Here is a 16,744-nt window from a genome sequence, read left to right on the forward strand (position 1 = left end):
ATTATAATTTATGCGACGTTGGAAAGCACATATTGTATACAATAAGCGGAATTCCATTTCTCTCTCTCTCTCTCTCTCTCTCTCCCTCTTTCTTCAAATATAATTGCGTTTTCTTCTAAACAATGAAAATAATATTTAAATTTATGAATTATTATTATTAATTGCAATTAGAAATGTCATTTAAATGTTGTTTGCAATTTATACAGATAAAATTTCGCATTTTTAATAATATCAATAATTCTAAATAAATATTATTAATGATTTATTATAATCCCATGTGTATCTTCGAATTAGATTTCATTAGAACATCAAAGATCACTTACATTATCCAGTCTAAATCGCACTTCTGATCATATCGCGAGCAGTCAAGCTGAATCGTTAATTTGCTATAAAGTTTACGCGACGTAAGCGAGCACGACGTTGATTCGAGGATAAAAAAGATCATTTATTTATAAGCGGATACGCGTTGTTGAAAGGATACACGTGACGCAACGTATATGAGATACGCGAACTTTATTAGGCTCTCTCCTCAATCGGCGGTGAATCCAGCAGAAATGAATGAAACGACAATGGCACGCTATTCGTGTCGTATCCATTCTTATTCGTTTGGTCCTATATTCCACGAACGTACTATCGCAGCGCGGTATCTACGCGGCTATTATCGCAGGATGTTTTTCTATGTACTATAGATACCAATTTATATAAGTAAGGTTATTAATAAATGCCAAAGAGTTAATATAGTTTATTCTGTATTTTAATTGTGGGTAGCGTTTCTCGTGCGTTTTATGAATTAAAACTGATAACATCAGTAGATCGAAAACGAATAAGCAGTGAAGGGATTATTATCGTTGGCGCCATAACGCTCGAATTTCAGATTATTCAATTAACAACCTCTCAAATATTTGTCTGAAATTATAGCTTGTTATCAAAGTTATTCGTGCATTATGAGCGCGTATTCGTGAGAGCTGCTCTCTCTCTGCAGCGAAATATACTTCGTAAACTTCATATAACCGCGCAATAAATATAGTGAACCCGTATACCACTAGTAAAGTCCGCAAAGCGACGAAAATGGGTCATGATACGTTTTGTTTGTATTTTAAGCAAACATACAAATGTAGATTTTTATATTCGACAGTATAAAATACGCCAAAGTTATTTCTCTGTGAATAAAGCACTCTAATAACAATTGCGTTCATGAGTTTAATTTCACGAAGAATAAAAAAGAAATGACATTTGATAAGCATTACGACTTAACAATGATAAATTTTATATGTATAGATATGAAGAGAGAAATGTTGGTAGTTTTTAATTTTAAAAAATGTGAGAAAAAATATATATTGAAGATAAAATTCTAATTATAAAAATTATTAAAAATTAAAAAAAAAATTATTCATATAGGTATATAGGTATATTGTATACATATATGTGTGACTTTCAGACTTTTAACTAACAGAGATTTGCCAGATTTGAATTTATTTCGATGTAAAATCTTTTATTCTTGCACATTGACATTTGGTATTTTTATTCAAAAATGTTCCATTTACGGTTATTGTGAAATAACTTGCAAATTGCAACGCGGTTCTACACGGGAATCGTTTTGTCTCGTGCACTATATTTTTCGTCCACAAATCATTCGTACTTTAATCTTGTTACATGTTACACATCTCGCAAGAAATTGTCAATAAAATTGTGTCGATAAAATTCCGAAAATAAAATCCCTCGAAATATAAGACGCAACCTAAAATAAAGCTGCCTTTGTCATTTTATTTTAGATTGATTGTCGCGTAAAACAAAAATGATAAAAACAAAACGTGGGATTTCGATATACCATTGAGCACGTAAAGTTAGTTGTGGACTTTCTGGCATAAGGTTTTATTTTCGGTCGCTCTCGGTCGCCGAGTTTAGCGATCTCGCCCACGTCGTCGTTTTCGCCGGCCCGAATAAAATCCCGATGAAGAGAGCCAGTTCGATCGAGCTGATCGAGCTCCTCGGATATTTTATTGATGTATTGGTGTTATTATTGTTTGCTCTCTATCTCGATAGAGCTCGCTCCCTGACCTCGGTCCCCTCCCTTCTCGATGCATCACCAAGCGTACGCGCACGAAGATAATTCTGTATCTCACCATGTTTGGCCAAAAGAGAGATGCGAATATAAAACGAATCTATATACAACTAATAATTGACTTATTCATTGATTATTTCGTAAAAAGATAAAAATATAATGTCTCTTTGTATGTGACGCCTTTCATCCAAAAATCATAGTTTAAGGCATGATATAAAAAACAACTAATGCTATTACGATTGATAACACAGTTAAAAAAAAAAAAAAAAGTTGAACGATGTAATCAAATTCTTATTAAGCATTTTTTTTCAGCCAAATACGAAATAAAAATCTCGATAAATAAATATCTTTAAAATTATATGTTCAATAAGAGAAAAATATATATAAATAAAAGCAGTCTACAAAATTATTTCGATCTTACGGATTTAAAGAATTGAATGGGAAATATGGAATATGCAGTTTTCGTAAGAAGATATAGTAAGTTACAGATATCGTCTCGTATGATTTAGGCTTAAATCTGGGGGAGAGTCTAAAGAGAGGCGAAGAGTAAACTCGTACAAACGACCAATTGCAACCTATGAATAGTTCGTTCAGAATCTGCCATCGTATGTCGTACAACGCACATCATGCCACCGCTATATAGACCTGACAATTCGTTAATCGTTTTATGCCGGACGCGTCAGACGCGTTAAACGCTCGTTCAACTGACCGCGGCTTAATCCTATCATGCATCAATTTTCACACTTATTTACGTCTGAGTCTCGATAATATCAGCTTTACCGTTTAAGATTTGAAAATCTTAGCTTAGTTTCATTTTTCATTTCATGATTTTTATCACACACACACATACACACGCTTCGATAAATAAATCGGATTAAAATATCATAAAATTTAAATCTTTTGCGCTATTATTATTAATATTGCAGTTACTTTTCAAAATACAAGATACGATTATATGTGTGTATATAAATAATATATACGTACAATTATTCGCAACATTTTTTATGCCACCACTTGTGATTGTTTTCATAGAAAAGAAACCTTTCGTTTGACCATCATTTGCGACCATTTTGAAAAAAAAAAAAAAAAAAAAAGAACGGGGCTAGTCGTTTCTTATAGGTTGTTGGACGCTGAACATGAATCCAGTTCCGAAATTGCTCCATCACGTCAGAATTTTGAGAAATTTGTAATTAAATTTGCAAAAAGGGCTATTTTCACGAATTCGAAAAAAAGTCATTTTTTGTTGAACGATGTAATCAAATTCTTATAAGCATTTTTTTTCAGCCAAATACAAAATAAAAATCTCGATAAATGAATATCTTTAAAATTATATGTTCAATAAGAGAAAAATATATATAAATAAAAGCAGTCTACAAAATTATTTCGATCTTACGGATTTAAAGAATTGAATGGGAAATATGGAATATGCAGTTTTCGTAAGAAGATATAGTAAGTTACAGATATCGTCTCGTATGATTTAGGCTTAAATCTGGGGGAGAGTCTAAAGAGAGGCGAAGAGTAAACTCGTACAAACGACCAATTGCAACCTATGAATAGTTCGTTCAGAATCTGCCATCGTATGTCGTACAACGCACATCATGCCACCGCTATATAGACCTGACAATTCGTTAATCGTTTTATGCCGGACGCGTCAGACGCGTTAAACGCTCGTTCAACTGACCGCGGCTTAATCCTATCATGCATCAATTTTCACACTTATTTACGTCTGAGTCTCGATAATATCAGCTTTACCGTTTAAGATTTGAAAATCTTAGCTTAGTTTCATTTTTCATTTCATTGCCTTGCAATAATTTTGATAAATTATATGTCGTTAGCGAATTATGAAACATTTTCAATTGCAATGTTTAAGAATCTCAATTCGTTTATTAAGTTTAGAAATTTTCGCTATTTTTATTTCAATAAAAAGTTGATCTTTTAGGTTGAATTACATATAAGCTTCATAATTTTCTAATTAATGTTTCTTTTTTGTTATTTCTTGGAATTTTATTATCCGAATTTCTGACACGGAATTCACAAATCATACTAAACATTATTTTTGCGTAAATGAGAAACGAAATCACGTATTCCCATTTTCATAATTTCCATCAATTGCTGCGCAAGGCATAAAGATGAACACGATGTTTGGACGTTCGTTTCATTTATCATATATTCAGTATTTTCACGTTCCCATCAAATATTCGCATTCGGTTAAATTCAATATTTGTCATATGCGATAAACGCAAAAATTATTGATGTTTTGTTCTTTATAGCAAATCAACGAATCGAATGTTACACTAGTTCCGAGTTAGTTATGGTATACATATTATCCAAATTTTAACAGCAGAAAATCAATATTCATTCCATTGTTCGTTCACTTTTATACTCAACTTTTAAAAAGTTCGCACGGTTTGTTCATATCTGACTCAATTTGATAAATGGGAAATCAGACTTGTGAATGGCCATTGCGCTACTTTGGGGATCGCGCGTTATTTATTTACGATAATGTCGCGGATATCTGTATACAAAATCAGCTGCGGGAACCGACTCGGCGGTTTTGTGACTTTCGCCAACAGGATCACCGATCTTTCGAGTGCATCTTTCGAAGAAGCAAAGATAATTTTAGCGATGCCACGGGCTTTTAAATATTTAATGCGAAAGATCATCAAATCATTCACAGTACCGAAGAAAAGCACGCCGAAATTTCATGGTATTTTGTTGATTCTGAGTCAGAGGCGGGGTCAATTTCCCGTTCGTTTTTTAATTCCGTTTAACTTTATGCACAATTCTCGTGTACTATACAAGAAGAAATTTAATTTAACTAATACAGAGATCGATAATGACGGAATATGATTTTTAGTATAGACAATGTTATATTATCATACTCATTCGATGCAAATCTCTGGATCAGAATAATTTTAATTGTTTATTAATAGTATTAAAATGTTTACTTTATAGTGTTTATTTTAATAGCATATATTCATTGTCATTTGTTGATATATCATTAGGTTGCCCTGTGCCAGATATGCCGAATGCATCGTCCAATTAGCGTCAGTTCAACGCGATATTTTGCAATAAGTCAAATCAGTGGCGCACAGTACATCTCTTGTAAAGTATCTGAATCAATTTATTCTCTAGTTGAAATATTTTATATACAGAGTTTCACACACGACATATTTATTAAACATTTACCGGATGATGTAATCAAATATTTATACAACATGACGATTATTCAAACATGTGTTTTCAAAATTTCAGTAATTTGTAAAAAATTTATTAACGCACTGCTATTCTCTCTCTCCTCGATAATTAAACATTTTTCTCTAAAGTATTCGAGAAAAATCATCAAATTAACGATTATTCTTATTATGTGTCTATTCGATTTAGTATTTTGCGTAGATAATATTGAAATCATCTAGATAAAGATAAGATAAGACATATAAAATTTTATCTTAGATAAAATAAAGATGATTTATTTCAAGTTTATCTAGATAATAAATGAAATTATAACGCATTTCATCTAGATGATATTGACAACATTGCTTTAAAAAAATAATTAAGAAAAAATGCAACAACTAAAATAATATATATTTACCTATAGACTTTTTCATTAAATACTTTTCCATCTTCCGCTATAATATTGTCAATAGAGAAATTGCACAAAACCGAAAAAATCACATTCGGCAGTGAAAATAATAGAAAATACCACAAGGCAGTATGACGCAACACACTTAAAGTCTATTCTTTATAGTTTCATATTGAGTACAGTGCTTAGTGATTCTTTAATATGATCTTACCTTTAGTTCTCCGTTGAATCTAAATGTAAGAACCAAACATATTAAAGAATCATAAAGCGCTTATTAAGGGCTGAGTTCTGCTGAATACAGCCATTATCTTAGATAATTTAAGACAGATAACGCATTTTTCCATCTAAGATAAAAATGTATATAATACATCCTATTATTATCTAGATAAAGATGAGATAATACAATTGCTTCATCTAAATGATTATCTAGATAACAGCAAATACTGATTCGATTACATCAGAAGTGTCTCGCCGCGGAAGCGAAGTTGGGAAACACTGGTATATCGCGTAGCGGGTCTACGGCGACCGAGCGCGAGCGCGCGTCGCTTGCACCGGATGAACTCTCCGACCGTGCATTGGCTGCTGCCCTTCTTCCTTTCCCTCCGCTCCCCTCCGTCAAACTATACAGACCGTACTTGAGCAGCGCGCGTGTTGGTCGTACGGTGCTGCCATCGGCGAGGAAGCGGGAGATTCCCGCGACACGCAAGTGAGTCACGCGCGCGCGATCCGCCGTTGCTGCCGCGCACGTCGTCTGACGAAGAAGCGGCATTCCCTTCCTCATCTCACCCGCGCGCCGCCTTCGTCTGACAGAGCGCCTCTCCCGTCTCTCTCTCTCTCCCCTCCCTCACCTCCTGCCCCTTCCGTCGGCCTTCGCGCGGCCACTACAGACGCACACGATCTCGGGTGTGTTCGCGCGCGCGCGCGCGCGCGCTCGGGGATTCCGTTCGACACAGTCCCCCACCACCGCGCATCGAAAGAGACTCGACACGAATCCACGCCGCTCCCGGTTCGCGCTTTCGCGCTACGGGTGATTGGGTCACGCACCCCGTCTACGTGTCCTAGGACGTTCACGGCCGCGTATACACGGAATTCCCCTCCTTCCCCCTTCCTGCTTTCCGAAGAAGGGAGACTCATTCTCTCTCTTTCTATTTCTCTGAAATTGAACCGACAAAATATGAACGAATGTTTTTTTTTCTACAGATATTCTTTAGTCTTTAGTTTTTTCTTATTTCGTTCTCTATTTCTCTGATTTTACTTCGTATTCTTTTATACGCTTGTTAAAAGTCTCGCGGCGTAATATTTAATATCGTGAAACTTATTGTTAGTTTAAACTTTCATTCGACTGCGCATTTCTTGCGAACGAACAAAAGTGAAATAGCGAGATTTTTAGTACATTTACCACATCATCCTGCGTCATTATATCATTTAACGCGTGCTCTATCTTGATCTTTACAATTTCATAGATATGATGAAGATCTGATAATTTGATATTAAAGAATATCGCAATAAATAAATACATATTCTCTAGATTAATCGATCAGCTTGATAATTGAGTCATTCAAGTATTGCTGTGTCAGGCGTGTAAACAATATGTGACTTTGTATTTACCTTCCGATTCGTTTAATTCTACTATTGACGAATGCGCTGTTATCGTCAATAGCTGTTTTCATATCTATGACGCACTAATCTAATAGCGAATTCTTCGTATTTAATCATCTCATTACAGATACTACGATATATCTCTATGAATTTGCAAATTTACCAGATGTCGTCAATCGATCATGTAAGACTATTAACGCATAGCATTTAACATGTGCCGCAAAAATTTTAACGGGTGCTTATCGAATAGATAACATAATTCTTTCCGTTTTCTTTTTTCCGCGAAAACAGATCGTGTGAGAAACAAAAACGAGCGTTTGTTGAAGTTAAAAGAAACGGGACAATCTTTGCTATATCAAATCGTAATTGCTTTAATCGCGTCACGATCGACGTAAAAAGGCACACGATGCGTTATACATATTATAACAGTAACCATGATTTTAATTCCATCATCGATTTAGAACGCACGTAAATATACTTGGATATACAAATGCAATCACATCCGCGAGTACCGTTTATTAATCATTATCAACATTGAAAAAATAATATATTTTATATGTAATGATAAAAATACTTTCTCTCTCTCCCCTCCCTCACCTCCTGCCCCTTCCGTCGGCCTTCGCGCGGCCACTACAGACGCACACGATCTCGGGTGTGTTCGCGCGCGCGCTCGGGGATTCCGTTCGACACAGTCCCCCACCACCGCGCATCGAAAGAGACTCGACACGAATCCACGCCGCTCCCGGTTCGCGCTGCCGGTGAACGGGTGATTGGGTCACGCACCCCGTCTACGTGTCCTAGGACGTTCACGGCCGCGTATACACGGAATTCCCCTCCTTCCCCCTTCCTGCTTTCCGAAGAAGGGAGACTCATTCTCTCTCTTTCTATTTCTCTGAAATTGAACCGACAAAATATGAACGAATGTTTTTTTTTCTACAGATATTCTTTAGTCTTTAGTTTTTTCTTATTTCGTTCTCTATTTCTCTGATTTTACTTCGTATTCTTTTATACGCTTGTTAAAAGTCTCGCGGCGTAATATTTAATATCGTGAAACTTATTGTTAGTTTAAACTTTCATTCGACTGCGCATTTCTTGCGAACGAACAAAAGTGAAATAGCGAGATTTTTAGTACATTTACCACATCATCCTGCGTCATTATATCATTTAACGCGTGCTCTATCTTGATCTTTACAATTTCATAGATATGATGAAGATCTGATAATTTGATATTAAAGAATATCGCAATAAATAAATACATATTCTCTAGATTAATCGATCAGCTTGATAATTGAGTCATTCAAGTATTGCTGTGTCAGGCGTGTAAACAATATGTGACTTTGTATTTACCTTCCGATTCGTTTAATTCTACTATTGACGAATGCGCTGTTATCGTCAATAGCTGTTTTCATATCTATGACGCACTAATCTAATAGCGAATTCTTCGTATTTAATCATCTCATTACAGATACTACGATATATCTCTATGAATTTGCAAATTTACCAGATGTCGTCAATCGATCATGTAAGACTATTAACGCATAGCATTTAACATGTGCCGCAAAAATTTTAACGGGTGCTTATCGAATAGATAACATAATTCTTTCCGTTTTCTTTTTTCCGCGAAAACAGATCGTGTGAGAAACAAAAACGAGCGTTTGTTGAAGTTAAAAGAAACGGGACAATCTTTGCTATATCAAATCGTAATTGCTTTAATCGCGTCACGATCGACGTAAAAAGGCACACGATGCGTTATACATATTATAACAGTAACCATGATTTTAATTCCATCATCGATTTAGAACGCACGTAAATATACTTGGATATACAAATGCAATCACATCCGCGAGTACCGTTTATTAATCATTATCAACATTGAAAAAATAATATATTTTATATGTAATGATAAAAATACTTTTTGTCAGAGATTTAATCACTCATATCTTGTTGTTGTCATACTATTATATCGGATTAATTTCATAATAAATATATGTGTGATAGTTTGTATTCAATTCAATTTTATAGATATAAAAGAATGCACGCTGCCTTTGATAGCCATATTATTATATCATCGTTTACGTAGTAGCATATGTATGCAACGTAGATAATGAAATTATCGTATACTATTCGTGTGGTGCAATAAAAGAGCCAAGTTTGAGAAATCACATTGTGAGATTAAGAACCTAAAGATACGTCTGGCAAGAACGGCGAGTGTCCTACAATCCTTTTAAGCTTATTACAAGACCGTAACGGGTTTATAGTATCGTCGAGCGAACGTAATGAAGTTCGGTGGATTTACGATGGGGATGCACGGGCAGTTAAAGTAAATTTAGATAGCGAATAAAGTAAATTCCATTGTATCTCATGCGAGCGTTGCCTTTCGCAAGATATTTCAATCCGCGAATGTGTGCGCCACGAAATTCGAATTTTTCATTTAATCTCGTAATTTCATTTTTGAAACAGCTTGGTTCAAGATATACATGTATAGCAAGTAGTTTAGTATATACACAATTTTGCATTTAAATAGTTCATATATTACATATATCAGAAATAAGAAATATAAATAAAGTTATTTTTAAGATAATCTATCAATAAAAAGTGTTTTTTTTTTTTTTTTATTTTTATTTGGAAGCAACTCTTATCGCGAACATTTGCAAATTTGTATGTTACTTGACGTAAACTTTTTCTATTTTGCGCAGAGAGCAAATTAATTGCATTGCAATTTTTTTCAATTTGCATTATTTACACTGCAATAAAAACTAAACAAACAGATCAAGTCGATTGCGAAAAAGCGTTTTTACAACAAGATATTAGCCGACGATATTCACTTGATCTTCTCCACGTGTGATGCGCGTTGTACATACATCCCGATGATGTACAACTCGAGATAAATTTCTTTGACAAATCGCGCACAGCGAGGAAAAGAGAAAATTTCACGCGAGCAATCAGTGGAGATTCCTATCAAACAAACCGGTAAACGAGTGAATTCTTTTTACATTCAAGCGATTATTGTACTACAAAATATTCATAAAAAGAATATTAATATTACATTAATATTAACTATATACTGATATACTACTGATATTCTTATAATTATAAATATTTGCTAGAAAGAATGAAAGAGAGAGAGAGAGAGAGAGAGAGAGAGAGAGAGAGAGAGAGAGAGAGAGAGAGAGAGAGAGAGAGAGAGAGAGAGAGAGAGAGAGAGAGAGAGAGAGAGAGAGAGAGAGAGAGAGAGAGAGAGAGAGAGAGAGAGAGAGAGAGAGAGAGAGAGAGAGAGAGAGAGAGAGAGAGAGAGAGAGAGAGAGAGAGAGAGAGAGAGAGAGAGAGAGAGAGAGAGAGAGAGAGAGAGAGAGAGAGAGAGAGAGAGAGAGAGAGAGAGAGAGAGAGAGAGAGAGAGAGAGAGAGAGAGAGAGAGAGAGAGAGAGAGAGAGAGAGAGAGAGAGAGAGAGAGAGAGAGAGAGAGAGAGAGAGAGAGAGAGAGAGAGAGAGAGAGAGAGAGAGAGAGAGAGAGAGAGAGAGAGAGAGAGAGAGAGAGAGAGAGAGAGAGAGAGAGAGAGAGAGAGAGAGAGAGAGAGAGAGAGAGAGAGAGAGAGAGAGAGAGAGAGAGAGAGAGAGAGAGAGAGAGAGAGAGAGAGAGAGAGAGAGAGAGAGAGAGAGAGAGAGAGAGAGAGAGAGAGAGAGAGAGAGAGAGAGAGAGAGAGAGAGAGAGAGAGAGAGAGAGAGAGAGAGAGAGAGAGAGAGAGAGAGAGAGAGAGAGAGAGAGAGAGAGAGAGAGAGAGAGAGAGAGAGAGAGAGAGAGAGAGAGAGAGAGAGAGAGAGAGAGAGAGAGAGAGAGAGAGAGAGAGAGAGAGAGAGAGAGAGAGAGAGAGAGAGAGAGAGAGAGAGAGAGAGAGAGAGAGAGAGAGAGAGAGAGAGAGAGAGAGAGAGAGAGAGAGAGAGAGAGAGAGAGAGAGAGAGAGAGAGAGAGAGAGAGAGAGAGAGAGAGAGAGAGAGAGAGAGAGAGAGAGAGAGAGAGAGAGAGAGAGAGAGAGAGAGAGAGAGAGAGAGAGAGAGAGAGAGAGAGAGAGAGAGAGAGAGAGAGAGAGAGAGAGAGAGAGAGAGAGAGAGAGAGAGAGAGAGAGAGAGAGAGAGAGAGAGAGAGAGAGAGAGAGAGAGAGAGAGAGAGAGAGAGAGAGAGAGAGAGAGAGAGAGAGAGAGAGAGAGAGAGAGAGAGAGAGAGAGAGAGAGAGAGAGAGAGAGAGAGAGAGAGAGAGAGAGAGAGAGAGAGAGAGAGAGAGAGAGAGAGAGAGAGAGAGAGAGAGAGAGAGAGAGAGAGAGAGAGAGAGAGAGAGAGAGAGAGAGAGAGAGAGAGAGAGAGAGAGAGAGAGAGAGAGAGAGAGAGAGAGAGAGAGAGAGAGAGAGAGAGAGAGAGAGAGAGAGAGAGAGAGAGAGAGAGAGAGAGAGAGAGAGAGAGAGAGAGAGAGAGAGAGAGAGAGAGAGAGAGAGAGAGAGAGAGAGAGAGAGAGAGAGAGAGAGAGAGAGAGAGAGAGAGAGAGAGAGAGAGAGAGAGAGAGAGAGAGAGAGAGAGAGAGAGAGAGAGAGAGAGAGAGAGAGAGAGAGAGAGAGAGAGAGAGAGAGAGAGAGAGAGAGAGAGAGAGAGAGAGAGAGAGAGAGAGAGAGAGAGAGAGAGAGAGAGAGAGAGAGAGAGAGAGAGAGAGAGAGAGAGAGAGAGAGAGAGAGAGAGAGAGAGAGAGAGAGAGAGAGAGAGAGAGAGAGAGAGAGAGAGAGAGAGAGAGAGAGAGAGAGAGAGAGAGAGAGAGAGAGAGAGAGAGAGAGAGAGAGAGAGAGAGAGAGAGAGAGAGAGAGAGAGAGAGAGAGAGAGAGAGAGAGAGAGAGAGAGAGAGAGAGAGAGAGAGAGAGAGAGAGAGAGAGAGAGAGAGAGAGAGAGAGAGAGAGAGAGAGAGAGAGAGAGAGAGAGAGAGAGAGAGAGAGAGAGAGAGAGAGAGAGAGAGAGAGAGAGAGAGAGAGAGAGAGAGAGAGAGAGAGAGAGAGAGAGAGAGAGAGAGAGAGAGAGAGAGAGAGAGAGAGAGAGAGAGAGAGAGAGAGAGAGAGAGAGAGAGAGAGAGAGAGAGAGAGAGAGAGAGAGAGAGAGAGAGAGAGAGAGAGAGAGAGAGAGAGAGAGAGAGAGAGAGAGAGAGAGAGAGAGAGAGAGAGAGAGAGAGAGAGAGAGAGAGAGAGAGAGAGAGAGAGAGAGAGAGAGAGAGAGAGAGAGAGAGAGAGAGAGAGAGAGAGAGAGAGAGAGAGAGAGAGAGAGAGAGAGAGAGAGAGAGAGAGAGAGAGAGAGAGAGAGAGAGAGAGAGAGAGAGAGAGAGAGAGAGAGAGAGAGAGAGAGAGAGAGAGAGAGAGAGAGAGAGAGAGAGAGAGAGAGAGAGAGAGAGAGAGAGAGAGAGAGAGAGAGAGAGAGAGAGAGAGAGAGAGAGAGAGAGAGAGAGAGAGAGAGAGAGAGAGAGAGAGAGAGAGAGAGAGAGAGAGAGAGAGAGAGAGAGAGAGAGAGAGAGAGAGAGAGAGAGAGAGAGAGAGAGAGAGAGAGAGAGAGAGAGAGAGAGAGAGAGAGAGAGAGAGAGAGAGAGAGAGAGAGAGAGAGAGAGAGAGAGAGAGAGAGAGAGAGAGAGAGAGAGAGAGAGAGAGAGAGAGAGAGAGAGAGAGAGAGAGAGAGAGAGAGAGAGAGAGAGAGAGAGAGAGAGAGAGAGAGAGAGAGAGAGAGAGAGAGAGAGAGAGAGAGAGAGAGAGAGAGAGAGAGAGAGAGAGAGAGAGAGAGAGAGAGAGAGAGAGAGAGAGAGAGAGAGAGAGAGAGAGAGAGAGAGAGAGAGAGAGAGAGAGAGAGAGAGAGAGAGAGAGAGAGAGAGAGAGAGAGAGAGAGAGAGAGAGAGAGAGAGAGAGAGAGAGAGAGAGAGAGAGAGAGAGAGAGAGAGAGAGAGAGAGAGAGAGAGAGAGAGAGAGAGAGAGAGAGAGAGAGAGAGAGAGAGAGAGAGAGAGAGAGAGAGAGAGAGAGAGAGAGAGAGAGAGAGAGAGAGAGAGAGAGAGAGAGAGAGAGAGAGAGAGAGAGAGAGAGAGAGAGAGAGAGAGAGAGAGAGAGAGAGAGAGAGAGAGAGAGAGAGAGAGAGAGAGAGAGAGAGAGAGAGAGAGAGAGAGAGAGAGAGAGAGAGAGAGAGAGAGAGAGAGAGAGAGAGAGAGAGAGAGAGAGAGAGAGAGAGAGAGAGAGAGAGAGAGAGAGAGAGAGAGAGAGAGAGAGAGAGAGAGAGAGAGAGAGAGAGAGAGAGAGAGAGAGAGAGAGAGAGAGAGAGAGAGAGAGAGAGAGAGAGAGAGAGAGAGAGAGAGAGAGAGAGAGAGAGAGAGAGAGAGAGAGAGAGAGAGAGAGAGAGAGAGAGAGAGAGAGAGAGAGAGAGAGAGAGAGAGAGAGAGAGAGAGAGAGAGAGAGAGAGAGAGAGAGAGAGAGAGAGAGAGAGAGAGAGAGAGAGAGAGAGAGAGAGAGAGAGAGAGAGAGAGAGAGAGAGAGAGAGAGAGAGAGAGAGAGAAAGAGAGAGAGAGAGAGAGAGAAAGAGAGTGGGGGGAGATTTACTATCGTATAGTCTTTTGTTATAAGAGTTACTATGTCACTCTATGTTACAAAGAGTTACTATACACATAATTATTATTATTCACGTAATTATTTTCCACGTCTTAACGCATTTAATAAAAATTATGTAAAAGAAGAATATATATGAGAAAATTTTAAATTTCTTGACCGCACGAATTTCGTCATACTTTTAATAATATTTTTTATTATAAAATAGTATTAAGTCATATATATTGTTTAAATAGTTTAGCGTTTCTCAATCAATACAAAGTTTTCTCAAAGAATATGTTAATAATTGCTTTAGAAAATAACATACTTTACGTTCATTTGTCGAACGTTTCAAAGCGTAACAGAGATGTTAACAGAATATAAATCCTTTTCATTTTCGTTTCGTTTCTTTAACTTGTTCCGCGAACTTCTCTCATCTTTGATATTGTTTACACACAAAACAAGTGCCAAGTTCATCGCGTGTTTATACTTGTTTCAAAGAAATATTAAGCATTATAACGGCTACTTATTCTCGAGTCACATCTCATCCTTTTCCATTTCCTTAAGAAATTTACAAACACAGAGTAGAATTGTTTTTCTCTCTGTTCTTTTGCAAATTAAAAAGAAAGAATATCATTTCGATATAAAAAGTAATAATTTAAATATGTATGTATTTCGAAGCTCTCTTTTTACTATTTATCGTTTTAATGCAAATATTTGTTCAAAACTGGAACAATTTTTAAAAAAAGTTTACACATTTGAGAGTAATTATTCTTCTATAGAAATATACCCGTACTAGTCCGAATCGAACTTACAATTCCGGTAGAGAATCCCTACCACGAATAGATGACAAATCGAGAGAAATTCCGACGATCCCACTCGTAGCCTGGCCGATTCCGGCTTTATACGGCTTGGCGGAGCCGGCCGTGTCGCTTCATCGTCATGTCACCATTGCTATAGACATAGCGCGCGTTATACTCTCCCGCTCGCTCTCCGTGTCTTCTTGGCGTAGCATGAAAATAGCCCAGCGTACTTGGAATATCGCGTGGCCTACGCGCTAAGCATGCTAAAACGGCGTCGTAATCGACCAACAGACGCGCATACGTGCGGGCGTGTAAGTGAGAGAATACGAGTGATTACACAAACGCATGTAGGTAACGATGCTTCGCTACCAGAAAAAAACCGATAACTATACTGTATTCGAATATTATGGTACCGATATATATATTAAAAATAAAAATCAAAGAGTTATTGCTTAATAGAATTGTGTGAATATAAATATATAATAATAAATATTTGATGATTATAAAAAGAAATACCCAGATCATTGAAAAGTTTATTTTTGAAAAAAGATACGTAACTGTGTATATAATTTATTTATCTCTATCTCACAATTTTATTTATTAGAGTGACACTCTCAGAAAATATTATGAAATTTTTTTATATATTATTTTTAATATTAATATAATCGTATTTAAATAAGATATTGATATTTTACACCAAATGTCAAAAAGAAAAAAAATTTCACGATACTTTCTGAGAGTGTCACTCTAATAAATAAAATTGTGAGATAGAGATAAATTATTTAGACTTACGTATCTCCTCAAAAATAAACTGTTCAATAATCTGGATATTTCTCTTTATAATCATCAAATATTTATTGTATATTTATATTCAGGTAATTCTATTAAGCAATAACTCTTTGATTTTTATTTTTAATTCGTATTTCTAGATTTACACTTAAATAAATAAAATATGGATATATTTAAAATCTGAATAGGGAATCTCTCCACAAGAATTATTTAAAATAGAAAAACGAAAAGAAGTAAAGAGAGAAAAAGTGAAAAGAATATTTTAACTGCCATTACATCTTAAAAATTGCTTTTCCGCCATCAAATCTTTCCCTTTGCATCATATGTGATTTTATTTTCGAACTGCTTCGGCGCAATCTCTACTCACTCTGCAACTTGTATCTATCTTTCGAAGTTCATATGTACTTGTTTGACCAGAGAGAGTCAGCCAACGATATTGCAGAGGAGGGAAAAAGGGGGAATTCGCGGTTAATTATAACTCGTGAGTTATTTACGATTTTAATGACCGTATTAATTCTTTGCGATGTAATGAATATTTCGGAATTATTTTTTTCAATTAAAATCTTTCATTGAGTGAAACTTTACCAACTTCGTCAAAGAATCTGTAGTTTCAGAATATAACAAATGTGTAAAACTGTACAATGATTCCCGTTGCCCTCTTATTCATTTGTTAATAATATTGATTTATTCCACGCTTTAAACGCTCACAAGTAATTACATATAAATATGCAGAGAGAGAAAGAAAGAGAGGAAGAACGCGCGTTAATTATAATATATATATATATAATAGCAATTATGAATATATAACATATTACTTTGAGGTTATACAATTACTTTGAAGATAATAATAATAATAATGAATATATAAAAAGAAAGAAATAAAAGTAAGAAAATTTATAAAGTAGAACATTATACTTATATGAACATTTAAAGTTCATAGTGCTATACTATTATTAAGATTCTTTTTTTTTTAACTAAAAATCTCGTTTTTATATAGATTGGGCAAAATATATCTCATATGTCCGTTTTAGTGAGTTAAAAATAAAACGCGGCCGCAAGCTTGTGTAAATAATAGCCAAGATTATATTAGACTTTCAAGGATAGAATCTCGTTAGTAAGCGATGATAATGTCAAACGATTGCTCTGTCATTTTATCTGTCTCTTCTTCTCTTTTTATTGGAAAGCTCAGCATGATAAAAACGTTCTTCATGTAAAAGCATTGTGTACATTTATGTACGTCATACGCGACATTTACAATCGAAGGCCGAAATTACTATCGCGTATGCGATGCTCGCACGCGGTTCAGTTTGTAAAAAGACGGAAGA

The 16,744-nt window shown here is 37.0% G+C and overlaps 1 protein-coding gene across 1 annotated transcript in view; it reads right to left on the reverse strand.

Moving 5' to 3' along the window:
• LOC115244123 overlaps window positions 1–16,744 on the reverse strand; it is a 36,620-nt gene that overhangs the window by 17,156 nt on the left and 2,720 nt on the right.

This window comes from Formica exsecta, unplaced genomic scaffold (assembly GCF_003651465.1).
Source record: "Formica exsecta isolate Colony F162 unplaced genomic scaffold, ASM365146v1 scaffold8, whole genome shotgun sequence".
Lineage (NCBI taxonomy): Eukaryota > Metazoa > Arthropoda > Insecta > Hymenoptera > Formicidae > Formica > Formica exsecta.